This window comes from Lepus europaeus, unplaced genomic scaffold (genome assembly GCF_033115175.1).
Source record: "Lepus europaeus isolate LE1 unplaced genomic scaffold, mLepTim1.pri SCAFFOLD_633, whole genome shotgun sequence".
NCBI lineage: Eukaryota > Metazoa > Chordata > Mammalia > Lagomorpha > Leporidae > Lepus > Lepus europaeus.
Window position 1 is genome coordinate 24,410 of NW_026909511.1, and position 14,950 is coordinate 39,359.

Consider the following 14,950-nt stretch of genomic DNA (forward strand, 5'->3'; position numbering starts at 1 on the left):
CCAAAGATATTCATTACAAATACACAAAATGCAATTTCCATGCAAAGGTGTATTTACATGAAAACAGTTCTCTTCTTTGTTTCTATCTATAGAACTACTTTAAGCATTGTTTATAAAGCTGATCAGGTATAGACAGCTTTCTTCAATTTTTGTTTGTCTCAGAATATCTATCTCTTCATTTATGAAATATAGCTAAGCTGGTTAAAGTATTCTGATAGACTTTTTTTTTCAGAACTTGACTATATCTTTCTGTTTTCTCCTGGCCTGTATTGTTTCTGTTGAAACCACAGTTACTCTTCTAATGAGGTTTCTAGTAAAGGTCACTTGATAATTTTCTCTTGCAGATTTTAATATTCTTTGTGTTGTACTTCAGAGAGTTTGACAGAATATGTCATGGTGAAGATCTTTTCTAGTCATGTCTATTTGAGGTTCTGTGGGCCTTCTATCCTAGGATGTCCATATCTTTCTCTAGATATGGAAGGAACCTGAGATGTTTTCAGCCATTATTTCAATGAGTAGGTTTTCTAGTCCATTAATCCTCTGTTCTCTCTCAGGGATTCCCATAACTTGGATATTTATTTGTTTGGTAGTTTCCCAATGGTCTCATAGACTGTCTTCATTTTATTTGTCTTTTTACTTTTTTGTTTGTTTGTTTTGATGACTGAGATGATATTCTAAATGACCTGTATTCAAATTCAGATATTCTTTCTTCTGTTTGATCAAGTCTGTTGTTGAGGCTTTCAACTGTATTTTTTTATTTTGTTTTACTTTTATTAGATAAATATAAATTTCCAAAGTATAACTTTTGGATTATAGCGGTTTTTTCCCCCTGTAATCACCCTCCCACCTACAATCATCCCATATCCCACTCCCTCTCCCATCCCATTCTTCATCAAGATTCATTTTCAATTATCTTTATATACAGAAGATCAATTTAGTATGTACTAAGTAAAGATTTCAATATCAACTGTATTTTTCATTTGATCTGGTGAGTTCATCCCCAAGATTTGTTTGGTTCCTCTTTAGAATGTCTATTTCCTTCCTGAATATCTCATTGATTTTGTGCATTGTTTTCTGATTTTGTTTAGCTATTTATCTGTGTCCAGTTGTATCTCTTTGACCATCATATAATCATTCTTTTGAATACTTTTCCAGGCATTTCATCAATCTCTCTTCTTTGGGACCTAATACAAGAATGGTATTTTGTTCCAGACTTACATGTACACACAGACATAAATGTGTCTTTGAGCATTTCAAATAATTAATGTGAAAATATAATTAAAATGTAATGTACACTTTATATGGAATTTTTGAAATAAATTTGTGTACATAGCTATATTTATACACATGTTAATATATATACATGTTGATACTCAAACATCTGTCCAAAGCATGCATGTGCACACACAGACACAATATACACAGAAGCCATGAAAAGAAATAGAGGTCAAGATATATAATATTTACTGGGAGAAGTATCCTTAGCAACTTAGACTCTATTTGACATAATCTAAATCTTTTCACAATAAGATCTGTAAATAACTTCAATTATATATATATATATATATGGGTGGGTGTGTGTGTTTAGATCAAATTAAGAAAGTCATAGCCGGCTCCATGGCTCAACAGGCTAATCCTCCGCCTTGCGGCGCCTAAACACCGGGTTCTAGTCCCGGTCGGGTGCCAGATTCTGTCCCAGTTGCCCCTCTTCCAGGCCAGCTCTCTGCTGTGGCCAGGGAGTGCAGATGGAGGATGGCCCAGGTCCTTGGGCCCTGCACCGCTTGGGAGACCAGGATAAGCACCTGGCTCCTGCCATCAGATCAGCACGGTGCGCTGGCTGCAGCATGCCGGCCGCGGTGGCCATTGGAGGGTGAACCAATGGCAAAAGGAAGACCTTCCTCTCTGTCTCTCTCTCTCACTGTCCACTCTGCCTGTCAAAGAAAAAATTTCTCTCTCTCTCTCTCTCTCTGCCTCTCTCTCTGTAACTCTGCTTTTGAAATAAATAAATAAATCCTTAAAAACAAGCAAAATGTGTGCAATCAGTTTCCCAAACTTACATAAACATTTGAAAAGTCAGGTAAGTATTAACGATAAGAGAATTTCAATCTCATGTCTGTTACTTCTATTTTGTAATAGTAGGAAAGTTAGTCACCCTCTCTGAGGCTAATTGCTTTCATCTATCAAATGGAGATAATCCTATAGATTTCATAAGAGTATTATGAGACTTAAGGAATTATTATATGTAAAGTATTTGAATAACACATGAAACATAAGTGCTATTATTTTGTATTAATAATTTCAGACGACCGTTCCATTAGAAACCTTTCAGAGATGCTGGCTTAATCATAACTGAATATGACTGAAGAATAATGAGAAGAGTAGATTCTGATGTGTTCATTTGAACAGGTTTTGCCAAAGGAATTTCTTGTAAAATTTAAGAACCATTAATTTCATTTTTGAAATTTGTGAGCACATGTGATGTCTGAAACTTAATCTGAAGACAAATTATCAATGCAGAAAAGGTTGAAAAGCCAGAATATAAAAATGATGCTAATATGGATCTCCAAACACTTCTATTATCACCAGGCAGACCAATAATAATATCTAAAATCTATTTCTAGACACCTTTGAAGTGTCAGATAATTTAATTAATACAAATTAAGTTTGGGATTAAAATGTTCACTCAAGAAGTATTGTTTTCTCAATTATTGCATTGATTTCATAATGCTCAAGGAAAACCAGAACAGAATATTACAAAGCATTACAAAATCTGTATTTGTTTTAGAGATTTCTTTGTTTATTAATTTATTTTTTTGACAGGCAGAGTTAGACAGTGAGAGAGAGAGACGGAGAAAAAGGTCTTCCTTTTTCCGTTGGTTCACCCCCCAAATGGCCGCTACAGCTGGCGCGCTGCAGCAATCCGAAGCCAGGAGCCAGGAGCCAGGTGCTTCCACCTGGTCTCCCATGTGGGTGCAGGACCCAAGTACTTGGGCCATCCTCCTCTGCCTTCCCTGGCCACGGCAGAGAGCTGGACTGGAAGAGGAGCAGCCGGGACGGAACTGGCGCCCCAACCGGGACTAGAACCCAGGGTACCAGTGCCGCAGGTGGAGGATTAGCCTAGTGAGCCATGGCGCCAGCTGATTTCTTTGTTTGTTTGAAAAGGTTACAGAGAGGAGAAATAGAGAGTGCTTCCATCCCCTGGCTATCTCCCCAAGTGGGCCCAAGGACCAGGGTCGGGCAAGGCTGAAGCTAGCAGCCAGGAGCTTCTTCTAGGTTTCCCATGTGGGTAAAGGGATTAAAGGACTTTTATACAGTGAACTCAGAGAAAAATTGAAAAAGTTATCAATTAACACCACTGTATTAAAGTCCCTTTAAATGTAAATAAGCTAATACAACAACTAAAGGATAGGGTCAGATAGAAAAATGATCACAAATAATTTCCAACCAAAAAGTGTTTGCAAGAAACCTACTTTAGTATAAAGACACAAGTGGAACAAAAATGAGAGAATAGAGGAAGCTATTTCGTGCTAACACTAATTTTGAAAAAGCAAGAATGGCCGTATTAATTTCAGAAAAGGCAGAGCTCAAAGTAAGGAAATTGTCATTTGTAACAAGGGCCATTAAGTAATGATAAAGGAATGATTTTTGCAGGAAAACATAACAATCCTTTGACCAGACACCTCAACCTGAAGATATACAGACAGTCCTTAAGCATATCAAAACATGCTCACAGTCATACATTGGTAGAGAATTGCAAATTAACACGATAAGATACTAAAAAATGCCTATTAGAAAGGCTAAAATCCCTGAAATATACCAAAATACTGAAATATATCAATATACTGAAAATACCAAATACTGGCAAGGATGTGGAGCAGTGGGAACCCTCATTCATTGCTGGTGGGAATGCAAAATAATGCAGCCACTTTCTAAAATAGTTTGACAGTTTCTTGCAAAGCCAAACATAGTCTCACTATACGACCCTGCACCTGCACCCTTAAGTATTTACTCAATTGGCTTGAAAGTTATGTCCACATGGAAACTTACATACAGACAGATATTTCTAGCAACTTTATTCGTAATTATTAAGAATTGGAAGCAACCAACATATCCTTTGATAGAGGAGTGTATAAACAAACCAGCATGTACATAAAATGGCATATTTATCAGCACTAAAAATCATTGAACCATGTAGCCATGACAAAACATGTTGAAACCTTGAATGCATATGGTTAAGATAAAGAAGCCAATATGAAAAGGCTACTTACTATATGATTGTAGCTATATGAAATTCTAGAAAGGTATAGAGACAGGAAAAATGATCAGTAGTTGCTAGGCATTGGTGGATGAGTAGAGGAATGAATAGGTAGGAGGCAGGGAAGGTTTAGGGCAGCGAAATTTATGCTGTAATGATGGACAATGACACCATGCATTTAGCAAAACACATAGAACTGTGCAATACAATAAATTGACCCCAACTATGGGTTTTATTTGGTATATTAGCAAGTGTACCACAAGAATATAAGGTGTTAGGAATAGAAGAAACTGTCTGAGACAGAATGAGTATAATCAGTATATAGAAACTTTCAGTACTTTAATTTTTCCACAAATAAATTTTCTCTAAAAAATAAGGTATACTAGAAACAAAGTACAAAGAAAAATAATCATTCTGCTCTCATGCTCTCTCTTCAGTTTATAAAATCTTATAGTTTAGGTAGATGCTTACCTACGTTACTGGTTTCAGGCTAACCAAATGGCCACCAGGGACTAATTTTTGCCATTCAACTGTAATTGTTCCAGCATTTTCCCCACCCCTTTATTTGTAACCTTACATCAACTTTTATCCAGATGGATTTCCCCATCCCTACACTGTCATTTCCCTCTCATTTCCCAAATTTATCTGACATTGACCAGAACGAGACAGAGAACAGAATGTGGGGAAGGATTCTTAACCATCACATTGGTGCTTCCCCTTGCTTCCTTCTATTTCTAGTAAATAATTACATTCACAAGGACACACACACACACACATACACAAGCACATATGGACACACACACCCTCACATACACACACAAGCATATTTTGAGGCAGGCTTACAGGTCTCGCTGTCATGATCCTAAACTGTGGCTTTAGTTCCCATCATGTGTCCCTAGGCTTTCGCATGTATGACTTATTCTTTGTTCCCTGAAACTCCTGTCTGGAAAGAGCATCATTTCTTCCAAATTGTCTGATGGTATTTTTGGTTTTTCGTTTGTTTTCACAGGGATGATAATCCGTTGACAGACATTTTGGTTGTCCCTAGCCAGAATGTCAATAATAGGTGAGTTTGTTTTCTGTTGTCTGCATGGGAAACCATTTTGGAGTCGTTATGACAGCACACAGTTAATTGACAGCCTGTCAGTGTCTGTGTGTAACCTGTTTGTGTTTTCTACCTAGATGTAAAAAAGTGGGCCAGGTCAGAAAATATGTACTCATGATATGTTTGTGTACTTTAGAAACCTGAGCCTATCACAATTCAGAACCCAGGCAGCTATCAGAATACCTGTGTGTGAGATGCACAGTGACACAAGGGAGAAGAGAACCCATTTTGGAAGCAAACACTTGGTAGATGTAGGCAGGGAAAACAGGAGGTTTCAGTGAAAAGAAAGGAGCTAATATTCCCAGGATCAATCCCTCATGCTCCAGGGCACTGCCACCATGTGAGGCTAATCCACTCAGCCCAAACCCACTATCACATTGGGTGGAACTCTTGCTTCTAGCTTGCAGTGATTCAACCCTATCTATGGAGCAGGAAAGGCAACCATGATGGGTTTAATCAAGGAGATGGTGAGAGGGAGGCTGTTAAAGCTGGAAATCAGTTGGGACAAGAGGTATAGGTACCCAGAACTTGAAGAGGTCTAGGAGGTAGTTACAGAGAGTGGCTGTACTATGGGTATCAAAAGAAAGTTAGAAGGAGTAAGTCCTACAGTTCCACTGCACAGTGGGCTGACAATAGCCTATTACATATTTTACAAAGAACTGGAAGAGAGAATCTCAGCATCTCCAAACATAATGAAAGAATAATGAGATGAAAATGCTAATTACCCTGATTTGGTCAGTGTATGCTGTGTACATGTGTTTTAATATCATTAAACCCATAGATAATGAAATTGTTACAGTTAATAACATTTTCAAAAAGTCTTGAGGCATGAATATTTATTTTATAGGCCTAAGAGTTTAATTTCCACTGTATAAAACTTTTTTACTTTGGACAAAAAGGAGTGAGCCTATTAGCACATCAGCTCACATTGTGAGTTACAAGGCTAAGGATATAAATAATCAAATTCATTGTATAACAAAAAGGAATTGAGGAGGAATCCTGTTTGCAATAAGGAAAAGGTAAAATTGAGCACAGAGAAGAGGAGCCCTAAGCACAGAAAAATAACCTAGACCCTAGAAATGTCCCAAAGCCTCAAGATACCCATAACCCATGCCAGACACACTTCCACAAACTTTTAGAAGGACCCTCAAACATATGAGTAAAAATCCATTTGTATCTAGAATAACTGTACTGATTTCATCTGAAATTTTTAAATAACTGTGACTTTTTAGGTTTAACCAATTTAAAATTATAGATCAATTATAACTAATTTGAATAAAAAATGAAGTTCATGAATTCACGTGGTGTTTGATTATGTACAATTTAACCCGCAGCCCTGCTCTAAATGAAGCAGCATCCACTCATGGCGGAGTCGAAAATGAAAGGTCAGATACCTACTTCTATACAGATATACACACATATGTCTAAATACATATTAAATGTAGATTTCCTTCAAAACTGTTTCTAAAGCAGTGCCAGCTTTTGTTTGTAACTTTTTTTCTTTTTTGCATCCAGTTCTATAAAAGAGGAACAGGTCAGAAGAAACAGACTTCTTCCCATTTTGATAACTAGTTCCAAAATTCTTGGAAAACTATCAGATCATTTGTGCATGCGACTGAAGTAGAGTGGGCAGTGTTCATTTGCTAGAGCTAATGTAACAACATATGACAAACTGAGTGTCTTAAACAAATTTATTATATAACAGACCTAGGGGTTAGAACTGGAAAATGAACTACTGCACATAGCCTTTTTTGAGGTCAGTAACAATGTATCTGTTCTATGCCTCTCTCTCCTAGCTATTGTCAATTGCTGTCCATCTATGGTATTCCTTGGCACTTAGAGAGTCCTTACCCAGGTCTCTGCTCACATATGTACATGGCATGCTTTCTGTTTGTGCCTGCATTCACATTTTTTCTTTTTATAAGGACACCAGTCTTATTGGATTAGGAGCTCACTCTATGCCAATAGAACCTCGTCTTAACTGCTTAGTTTCCAGTGAGCCTATTAGCACATCAGCTCACATTGTGAGTTACAAGGCTAAGGATATAAATAATCAAATTTGGGGGACAATATTCATCATATAACAAAAAGGAATTGAGAAGGAATCCTGTTTGCAATAAGGAAAAGGTAAAATTGAGCACAGAGAAGAGGAGCCCTAAGCACAGAAAAAGAAAACTAACAGACCCTAGAAATGTCCCCAAAGCCTCAAGACACCCATAACCCATGCCAGACACACTATTGGATGAATGAACCCCTGACTCAGGTCTGCAGCTACCTGACCATATCTCATGGACAAGAACCACAAACATGGGTGAAAGTAAGGAAGTAAGGAGGTGAAGGTGAGACTTGAGAATCAAGAATTTAGGTGAGGTGAGAGGGATGTGTCCCTACAAATTGAAGTTGAGTTGAATGAAGTGGCACCACAAAGGGCTATCCCTCTCTGTGACTAAGTTAATAATAGTTTTAATTATATCTAGAGCATTACTAAGTTCATATCACTAAGAAGTTTATACCTGAAATATGAAGTTGTGTTCCTAATAACATCAACACTGGGTTTAAGTAGTGACTAAAGACCACCTAGTTTATGAGTACCTATAGCTCTCTGATCCAACAAAGTAAGTTTATAATCTACTAGGTCACACATGAATGAATCAACATCATTAATAAATAAAAATAAAATTATTTTGCACTAAAGTAACTTAACGTTCTTATTTAATTTCCACAAACTTTTGGAAAGACCCTCAAACATATGAGTAAAAATCCATTTGTATCTAGAATAACTGTACTGATTTCATCTGAAAAACTTAGCTTAAAATCAGCATCCTTTCTGATTGTGTACTTTTGCTTTATAATCTCCTAGCCCAAACCAGGGTAAACTGCACTCTGTCACTGTGGAAGACCCTAATGAATGGTGAGTTCGAACAAATTTTTTAAAAGAATTATTCTTATTCATGTGAAAGTATTACAGAGAGGTAGGTAGGTAGATAGAGAGAGAGAGAGAAACAGAGAGAGACAAAGAGAGAAAGCGAGGCCTTGCAAATGCTGGTCCACTTCCCAAATGGCTGCAATGGCTGGAACTGGGCCAGTATGAACTATAGAGCCAGGAGCTTCCTCTAGGTTTCCCATGTGGGTGCAGGAGTCCTCTGCTGCCCTCTTAGGTGCACCAGCAGAAAGCTGGATCAGAAGTGGAGCAGCTAGGCCGCAACCAGCGCCCATGTGGGAGGCCTGGCACTGCAGACTGGGGTTTACCCACTACACCACAGCGATGTCCCCCAAAGTTCCAATAAATTTTAAAAGATATACATATTCTCAAGTAAATGTTTATGCATAGAATCACACATAGATATTTCTGTCAACACCTGCTGAAACATAGTACAATGAAAGAAGGAATAAGTTTGGGATTAGTACAATTTACTCTTGAAAATATCCTTAGGAATACAGGGTGTCTTGATACTTTCTACATCTTTTCACTGTAGGATCTGTGGAGAATTTTCTATTTTCCCGAGATCAAATTATACATAAGATACACTGGTCATAAAAAGCACACCTCTTCCAATCAGTAGATTTGTCACTATCACTTGCAAAATTGTAAAGATATAAATATAGCCACTTAGAAAAGCAAATATACCAGAGAAAGGTGAAGATTGTGATTTGGCAAAATTCTTGAATGGAGCTTGGCAACAGACAGTCTTTGCCACTCCTTTAGTGTGTTCTCACAGTAGCATATGTAGCTACTTTTCCTATATTTTTGCATAGATTTGGATTAAATAAGAGTATGTTATAAGAGGACTTCTTCCTTCTGATAATTCACATTGAGTAGCCCCTAGACAAAGCTCTAAGGAAATGTTCAGAATGCCTGTGTGTTAGTCTTGGAGAGTGAACCAGACAAGAGAAATCCTTCTCTGTTTCTCATTCTCTCTTTCTGCCTTCAAAGAAAATGGAGAAAAATAGGGTCTTTGAGGGGTGGGCATTTGACACAGTGGATAATATGTCATTTGAGATCCAACTTCCCATATCACAGTGCCTGCGTTTGAGTGCAGGCCCAACCCCTGGTTCAACTTCCTACTAATGTGCATGCTAAAAGGTAGCAGGTGATAGGTAGTTGGATCCTTGCCAAGCATTTGGAAGACCCAGGTTGAGTTCCTGGTTCCAAGCTTTGGCACAGGCCAGTTCTGGCTGTTGCAGGCACAGGTGAAATAAGCTGATGGGTAGGAGGCTCTTTGTAGAAAACCTGAACATGAATTTTGAGTCTTTTTTTTTTTTTCCATAGGCCAAAGATATTCATTACAAATACACAAAATGCAATTTCCATGCAAAGGTGTATTTACATGAAAACAGTTCTCTTCTTTGTTTCTATCTATAGAACTACTTTAAGCATTGTTTATAAAGCTGATCAGGTATAGACAGCTTTCTTCAATTTTTGTTTGTCTCAGAATATCTATCTCTTCATTTATGAAATATAGCTAAGCTGGTTAAAGTATTCTGATAGACTTTTTTTTTCAGAACTTGACTATATCTTTCTGTTTTCTCCTGGCCTGTATTGTTTCTGTTGAAACCACAGTTACTCTTCTAATGAGGTTTCTAGTAAAGGTCACTTGATAATTTTCTCTTGCAGATTTTAATATTCTTTGTGTTGTACTTCAGAGAGTTTGACAGAATATGTCATGGTGAAGATCTTTTCTAGTCATGTCTATTTGAGGTTCTGTGGGCCTTCTATCCTAGGATGTCCATATCTTTCTCTAGATATGGAAGGAACCTGGGATGTTTTCAGCCATTATTTCAATGAGTAGGTTTTCTAGTCCATTAATCCTCTGTTCTCTCTCAGGGATTCCCATAACTTGGATATTTATTTGTTTGGTAGTTTCCCAATGGTCTCATAGACTGTCTTCATTTTATTTGTCTTTTTACTTTTTTGTTTGTTTGTTTTGATGACTGAGATGATATTCTAAATGACCTGTATTCAAATTCAGATATTCTTTCTTCTGTTTGATCAAGTCTGTTGTTGAGGCTTTCAACTGTATTTTTTTATTTTGTTTTACTTTTATTAGATAAATATAAATTTCCAAAGTATAACTTTTGGATTATAGCGGTTTTTTCCCCCTGTAATCACCCTCCCACCTACAATCATCCCATATCCCACTCCCTCTCCCATCCCATTCTTCATCAAGATTCATTTTCAATTATCTTTATATACAGAAGATCAATTTAGTATGTACTAAGTAAAGATTTCAATATCAACTGTATTTTTCATTTGATCTGGTGAGTTCATCCCCAAGATTTGTTTGGTTCCTCTTTAGAATGTCTATTTCCTTCCTGAATATCTCATTGATTTTGTGCATTGTTTTCTGATTTTGTTTAGCTATTTATCTGTGTCCAGTTGTATCTCTTTGACCATCATATAATCATTCTTTTGAATACTTTTCCAGGCATTTCATCAATCTCTCTTCTTTGGGACCTAATACAAGAATGGTATTTTGTTCCAGACTTACATGTACACACAGACATAAATGTGTCTTTGAGCATTTCAAATAATTAATGTGAAAATATAATTAAAATGTAATGTACACTTTATATGGAATTTTTGAAATAAATTTGTGTACATAGCTATATTTATACACATGTTAATATATATACATGTTGATACTCAAACATCTGTCCAAAGCATGCATGTGCACACACAGACACAATATACACAGAAGCCATGAAAAGAAATAGAGGTCAAGATATATAATATTTACTGGGAGAAGTATCCTTAGCAACTTAGACTCTATTTGACATAATCTAAATCTTTTCACAATAAGATCTGTAAATAACTTCAATTATATATATATATATATATGGGTGGGTGTGTGTGTTTAGATCAAATTAAGAAAGTCATAGCCGGCTCCATGGCTCAACAGGCTAATCCTCCGCCTTGCGGCGCCTAAACACCGGGTTCTAGTCCCGGTCGGGTGCCAGATTCTGTCCCAGTTGCCCCTCTTCCAGGCCAGCTCTCTGCTGTGGCCAGGGAGTGCAGATGGAGGATGGCCCAGGTCCTTGGGCCCTGCACCGCTTGGGAGACCAGGATAAGCACCTGGCTCCTGCCATCAGATCAGCACGGTGCGCTGGCTGCAGCATGCCGGCCGCGGTGGCCATTGGAGGGTGAACCAATGGCAAAAGGAAGACCTTCCTCTCTGTCTCTCTCTCTCACTGTCCACTCTGCCTGTCAAAGAAAAAATTTCTCTCTCTCTCTCTCTCTCTGCCTCTCTCTCTGTAACTCTGCTTTTGAAATAAATAAATAAATCCTTAAAAACAAGCAAAATGTGTGCAATCAGTTTCCCAAACTTACATAAACATTTGAAAAGTCAGGTAAGTATTAACGATAAGAGAATTTCAATCTCATGTCTGTTACTTCTATTTTGTAATAGTAGGAAAGTTAGTCACCCTCTCTGAGGCTAATTGCTTTCATCTATCAAATGGAGATAATCCTATAGATTTCATAAGAGTATTATGAGACTTAAGGAATTATTATATGTAAAGTATTTGAATAACACATGAAACATAAGTGCTATTATTTTGTATTAATAATTTCAGACGACCGTTCCATTAGAAACCTTTCAGAGATGCTGGCTTAATCATAACTGAATATGACTGAAGAATAATGAGAAGAGTAGATTCTGATGTGTTCATTTGAACAGGTTTTGCCAAAGGAATTTCTTGTAAAATTTAAGAACCATTAATTTCATTTTTGAAATTTGTGAGCACATGTGATGTCTGAAACTTAATCTGAAGACAAATTATCAATGCAGAAAAGGTTGAAAAGCCAGAATATAAAAATGATGCTAATATGGATCTCCAAACACTTCTATTATCACCAGGCAGACCAATAATAATATCTAAAATCTATTTCTAGACACCTTTGAAGTGTCAGATAATTTAATTAATACAAATTAAGTTTGGGATTAAAATGTTCACTCAAGAAGTATTGTTTTCTCAATTATTGCATTGATTTCATAATGCTCAAGGAAAACCAGAACAGAATATTACAAAGCATTACAAAATCTGTATTTGTTTTAGAGATTTCTTTGTTTATTAATTTATTTTTTTGACAGGCAGAGTTAGACAGTGAGAGAGAGAGACGGAGAAAAAGGTCTTCCTTTTTCCGTTGGTTCACCCCCCAAATGGCCGCTACAGCTGGCGCGCTGCAGCAATCCGAAGCCAGGAGCCAGGAGCCAGGTGCTTCCACCTGGTCTCCCATGTGGGTGCAGGACCCAAGTACTTGGGCCATCCTCCTCTGCCTTCCCTGGCCACGGCAGAGAGCTGGACTGGAAGAGGAGCAGCCGGGACGGAACTGGCGCCCCAACCGGGACTAGAACCCAGGGTACCAGTGCCGCAGGTGGAGGATTAGCCTAGTGAGCCATGGCGCCAGCTGATTTCTTTGTTTGTTTGAAAAGGTTACAGAGAGGAGAAATAGAGAGTGCTTCCATCCCCTGGCTATCTCCCCAAGTGGGCCCAAGGACCAGGGTCGGGCAAGGCTGAAGCTAGCAGCCAGGAGCTTCTTCTAGGTTTCCCATGTGGGTAAAGGGATTAAAGGACTTTTATACAGTGAACTCAGAGAAAAATTGAAAAAGTTATCAATTAACACCACTGTATTAAAGTCCCTTTAAATGTAAATAAGCTAATACAACAACTAAAGGATAGGGTCAGATAGAAAAATGATCACAAATAATTTCCAACCAAAAAGTGTTTGCAAGAAACCTACTTTAGTATAAAGACACAAGTGGAACAAAAATGAGAGAATAGAGGAAGCTATTTCGTGCTAACACTAATTTTGAAAAAGCAAGAATGGCCGTATTAATTTCAGAAAAGGCAGAGCTCAAAGTAAGGAAATTGTCATTTGTAACAAGGGCCATTAAGTAATGATAAAGGAATGATTTTTGCAGGAAAACATAACAATCCTTTGACCAGACACCTCAACCTGAAGATATACAGACAGTCCTTAAGCATATCAAAACATGCTCACAGTCATACATTGGTAGAGAATTGCAAATTAACACGATAAGATACTAAAAAATGCCTATTAGAAAGGCTAAAATCCCTGAAATATACCAAAATACTGAAATATATCAATATACTGAAAATACCAAATACTGGCAAGGATGTGGAGCAGTGGGAACCCTCATTCATTGCTGGTGGGAATGCAAAATAATGCAGCCACTTTCTAAAATAGTTTGACAGTTTCTTGCAAAGCCAAACATAGTCTCACTATACGACCCTGCACCTGCACCCTTAAGTATTTACTCAATTGGCTTGAAAGTTATGTCCACATGGAAACTTACATACAGACAGATATTTCTAGCAACTTTATTCGTAATTATTAAGAATTGGAAGCAACCAACATATCCTTTGATAGAGGAGTGTATAAACAAACCAGCATGTACATAAAATGGCATATTTATCAGCACTAAAAATCATTGAACCATGTAGCCATGACAAAACATGTTGAAACCTTGAATGCATATGGTTAAGATAAAGAAGCCAATATGAAAAGGCTACTTACTATATGATTGTAGCTATATGAAATTCTAGAAAGGTATAGAGACAGGAAAAATGATCAGTAGTTGCTAGGCATTGGTGGATGAGTAGAGGAATGAATAGGTAGGAGGCAGGGAAGGTTTAGGGCAGGGAAATTTATGCTGTAATGATGGACAATGACACCATGCATTTAGCAAAACACATAGAACTGTGCAATACAATAAATTGACCCCAACTATGGGTTTTATTTGGTATATTAGCAAGTGTACCACAAGAATATAAGGTGTTAGGAATAGAAGAAACTGTCTGAGACAGAATGAGTATAATCAGTATATAGAAACTTTCAGTACTTTAATTTTTCCACAAATAAATTTTCTCTAAAAAATAAGGTATACTAGAAACAAAGTACAAAGAAAAATAATCATTCTGCTCTCATGCTCTCTCTTCAGTTTATAAAATCTTATAGTTTAGGTAGATGCTTACCTACGTTACTGGTTTCAGGCTAACCAAATGGCCACCAGGGACTAATTTTTGCCATTCAACTGTAATTGTTCCAGCATTTTCCCCACCCCTTTATTTGTAACCTTACATCAACTTTTATCCAGATGGATTTCCCCATCCCTACACTGTCATTTCCCTCTCATTTCCCAAATTTATCTGACATTGACCAGAACGAGACAGAGAACAGAATGTGGGGAAGGATTCTTAACCATCACATTGGTGCTTCCCCTTGCTTCCTTCTATTTCTAGTAAATAATTACATTCACAAGGACACACACACACACACATACACAAGCACATATGGACACACACACCCTCACATACACACACAAGCATATTTTGAGGCAGGCTTACAGGTCTCGCTGTCATGATCCTAAACTGTGGCTTTAGTTCCCATCATGTGTCCCTAGGCTTTCGCATGTATGACTTATTCTTTGTTCCCTGAAACTCCTGTCTGAAAGAGCATCATTTCTTCCAAATTGTCTGATGGTATTTTTGGTTTTTCGTTTGTTTTCACAGGGATGATAATCCGTTGACAGACATTTTGGTTGTCCCTAGCCAGAATGTCAATAATA

The 14,950-nt window shown here is 37.5% G+C and overlaps 1 long non-coding RNA gene across 1 annotated transcript; it reads left to right on the forward strand.

The window, feature by feature from the left end:
* The first annotated feature begins 5,264 nt into the window (after positions 1 to 5,264).
* Positions 5,265 to 8,271, forward strand: LOC133755621 (uncharacterized). Its single transcript, XR_009865429.1, has 3 exons — positions 5,265 to 5,321; positions 6,695 to 6,745; positions 8,221 to 8,271. It is a non-coding gene; the product is annotated as an uncharacterized LOC133755621 (long non-coding RNA).
* The last annotated feature ends 6,679 nt before the right edge of the window (positions 8,272 to 14,950 follow it).